This window comes from Belonocnema kinseyi, chromosome 1, assembly GCF_010883055.1.
Source record: "Belonocnema kinseyi isolate 2016_QV_RU_SX_M_011 chromosome 1, B_treatae_v1, whole genome shotgun sequence".
NCBI lineage: Eukaryota > Metazoa > Arthropoda > Insecta > Hymenoptera > Cynipidae > Belonocnema > Belonocnema kinseyi.
Genome location: NC_046657.1, coordinates 94,336,104 through 94,340,352, shown reverse-complemented (window position 1 = coordinate 94,340,352; position 4,249 = coordinate 94,336,104). Strand labels below are relative to the sequence as shown.

Here is a 4,249-nt window from a genome sequence, read left to right as displayed (position 1 = left end):
GTAACTAGTACTAATTATTTAAACAAATAAAAGGCATACAAATATGTAGTTTAATACGAATAAAATTTAATTTTAAGATACATTTTGAAAGCAGTTCGAACTTTATATTTCTACGATTTATTTTGCTGAAATTATTGATTTTATTATTTGTTCTAGTTAAAAAAATATATTTATTTTTAAAAATATAAACGCAGCTAATGAAAAAATTATTTAAAACATATACATGATCAGAAGAATTAATAAAAAATATATCGCTTATATCCAATATAAATATAATAATAATTAAAATATGTAAGACTACAACTTGAGTTGCAAAGTAAAGAATCTTTGTACTTTTAAAATCTTAACAATTTTAAGTTTTGAAGGAAATATTTTTAAACAGTAAAATTAATTTCAATTAAAATGTTTTGAGGGAATAATTTGGTAAAAAGTCATTGACAAGACTGATAAATGAGAAAATTGATATCATATTATTCAATATAATGTATATATTTAATTAAATTGAACCGAACGTATACATTTATGCAGTTCAATAATTATTAAATTATTGAATTATTATTATTATTTATTTATTGCTTAATCTTGAAAGCTTTTTTCTCGCTGCATACAACTCCTAATAATTTAATTTAAAAATTTAAATTTAAAGGAGATTTTGAATTAAATTGTTAAATATATTATTGCAAGCCTCATTTCTAAAATAAAGAGATTATAAGCTATTAAGCTCTATAAACAAACGTACTGTACTCATGACGCACAATTGGAGGAAATGCACTTTTGTCAGTCAAAAATGTTCAGAGCCTTCAATTTTTTGCGATTTTGAATTTTTTGTTTTGAATTAAAGATTATTAAATTCTATAGATATTGACTTTACGAACTTTTGTCTCCTCTATTTTTTTATTAATAATTTTTCCACTCAAAGCATGGAAAAACTAAATTTTTTATATAACAATATTTTAGAAAATTTAAATTTGATAAAACCTTAAGTTTAAATATTTTGTTATAAGAATTGTTAATAACAGTGGTTATTGTTAATTTTTCTAATATGTTGGTGACTAGCAGTCATTCGACCAATAACTTAAAACATTTCCAGTGCAAACCAAAAATATCCATGCCAAAGGGCCAAAATTTCAAATCTGTTTATCTAATGTGTTTAGAAAAATTTAAGTTGTTATATTTTATCTAATATTATCTCAAATTCTAATATTTTGCCAAAATAATTGTTTATCACAGTGGTTATTATAAACTCTTAAATTATTTTTGTTATTAAATGTCATTCGTATAATAATGTGAAGCATTTTTCGCAAAAACAAAAATTATTTTACCGATAATAAGAATTTTTGTATATATGATGTTCGGTTCAATTTAAATAAATCTATACATTATATTAAATAATATTAAATCCATTTTCTCATTTATCAAACTTGTCATTGACTTTTTACCAAATCATTCCATCCAAACATTTTAATTAAAATTAGCATTACTTTTTAAAAATATTTCCTTCAAAACTCGAAATTGTTAAGATTTTAAAGGTACAAAGATTCTTCACTTTGCAACGGAAGTTGTAGTCTTACATATTTTAATTATTATTATATTTATATTGGATATAAGTGAAATATTTTTTATTACTTCTAATCATGTATACGTTTTAAATAATTTTCTCATTGAGGAATTAAATATTCTTAATTTTTTCATTAGATCCGTTAATAATTTTAACAATAAATCAAAATTGCTTTCAAAATTTATTTTAAAATTAAATTTTATTCATATTAAACTACATATTTTATGACTTTTTCTATTTTTAAATGATTAATAATAGTTACTCTTATTTTTTCATATATATTTTTTGTTTATTTGCGAACAGCATCAAGTTTTTAATTATTTTTGCTTTTTCCTAATGCAATTCAATGAAAAAGTCAGACCTACTTTTTGTGGCGCCATCTGTTGGATTAGTTTGACCGACATTTCCCCTCCGGATCGTAAGAAAACTACTTCCGCATATAGTACACATACACGGTCGGGGCAGGGGGCTACCTTACAGTGAGTTGACAGTCGCCCGTTTGTGTGAAAAGGTTAGATAATTTGGTTAAATTAATTAATTTAGTATGTCTTGCTTTCATTTTGATTCGATTTTTGTCCTAAGCTCATTTTTGGTCGTGAGGCTGGTTCCTTAGTTCCACCTCATGTATAGATAACTTAAGAAATATATATTTGAATTAAATAACTGATAAATATTGTTTAGGTTATCTACATTTTCTTTTATCCTATACAAAAGTGCATACCTTGAAAAGGACTCAAGTGTTCTCATAAAAAAATATTGGTTTTTTTTATCGGGTTGAAATTTCGCTAAATCATAGTCCCAGTAAAGGTAAATAATTCGCGAATAATAATTTGTTATTTTTCATGGCCTGCTTTTTTATAGGTAAATCAATGTATGATGAAGATGCTACATTCACAGTTGTGCTAGAAAATAATCCTTTCATGTTCTGTACATCTTTATTGGAAGAATTCTTGATCACGTTCATTTCTTATTTTGTATATGGATACAAGTATCCTAAAGAGATAGAATTTTACTTTGGAATGTGTACATAGGTAAGATACATATCCCTTATGTTCAAATTGGACTCTTAAAAACTTAAGTTCAAAACAAACTTAAGTGCAGTCTTCGTTTTTACATTCTCATCAGAGAAGGTATTAGATTTGTGTCAAATTTGCCCCCCCCCCCCCCTAGTTTTTGTCAAAAGGACCACGTTTTGAGGCCCCCTGAATCCGAAAAACAGGTTTTTATGAATGTCTATGTCTATCTTTATGTCTGCCTTTACGTCTGTCTTTATGTCTGTATGTCTGAAAAGCACGATAACTTTTCAAAAAAATTAATCTATTAGATTCGCCTTTGGTGCACTCTTTTAATGTCCTAAGCTAAATGCCAGGTTCGTTAGTTAGACATTTTGGATCAAAAAACTGAAAGGGAGCCCATTTTGAAAACTTTTTAGTACACATTTTTTCATTATTCAAAAATTCTCTGCATAGTTGTTAATAGTACTTGTGAAGAAAAATGTTACTTTTCGATGGTCCTACAAGATTATCATATGAACTATTTAAATTTTGTTCGAAAAATTTTAAATTCAAATTTTGACCGCACAAAAACTGATAAAAAATCAAAAATTGCATTCTGCTGTCAAACTATGCAAGAAAGGAAAAAAAATTATTAAACAAACACTGTGCACCCAAAAAATATCTACAAATTTGTTAATTATCACATTTTTGTAGGACACGTAGTTTTTGGTTTATTCATTTAAAAAATATTGAAAATACAAAAATTGAATTTTTTAGCACGCGACACAAGCTAAGCAAAAATAAATGGATAAAACTTTTTCACCGAAAGTAAAACAACAAAATTTTTTAATGTTTTTGTTTACAATAGATCTATGACTTTATCAATTTTTCCTAATTTAAAATGTATGCCCCTATATTAATTGAGCAATAAACTTTCTATTTATTTAATTTTTTTCAGGATAATAATGGAAATCACCCCACAAACAGGTAGAAAAAGAGAAGGGGCAAAAAGAAAAGTGAAAAACTTTAATTCTACGGTCTTCAACTTCTCGGAACAGCTAAACAGATTCACAAACTTATTTGCATTATAGTTTCTAGACATACATATTTATTTATTTAAAGTATATGAATTATTCAAAAAATAATGTTTGGTATCATTTTAAAACTAGACCCAAAAATACCTAAATGACTTTTTTGCAATTAACTGCAGTTAATAGAGTTTAATACACATGTCTTGGAAGTTTTTTTGGGATACCTATATTAAATTTAAGATACCACCAAATGTAAAAGTTCAAGCACACATCTAAAATTTAATACACATGTGTGTTTAGTTTAATACAGATGTTTATTGAATTTAGTACGCATGTGTATTAAATTCATAACGCATCTGTATTAAATTTAATACACATGTGTGTTTGAACTTTTAAATTTCGTGGTATCTTAAATTTAATATACGAATACGAAAAAAACTTCCAATACATGTTTATTAATTAAACTTAATACAGAAATTTCTAACAATAACGAGATAGTGATTAGCGTAGGCCAATGATTAATTGTATGATTGGTCACTGAAATGTGGTGAAATGCAGTTATTGGCCAACACGTTGGCTAAATGAGATTATAGATGACTGATTTTGGAAGCATGGTGATGAGCTAGTTACGTGTTGCTACTATATACTGCTACTACTACTGTCAA

General features: G+C 26.1%; 1 long non-coding RNA gene across 1 annotated transcript; it reads left to right on the top strand.

Moving 5' to 3' along the window:
* The first annotated feature begins 2,015 nt into the window (after positions 1-2,015).
* Positions 2,016-3,698, top strand: LOC117171823. Its single transcript, XR_004466924.1, has 3 exons — positions 2,016-2,069; positions 2,420-2,589; positions 3,512-3,698. It is a non-coding gene; the product is annotated as an uncharacterized LOC117171823 (long non-coding RNA).
* Positions 3,699-4,249: the final 551 nt, after the last annotated feature.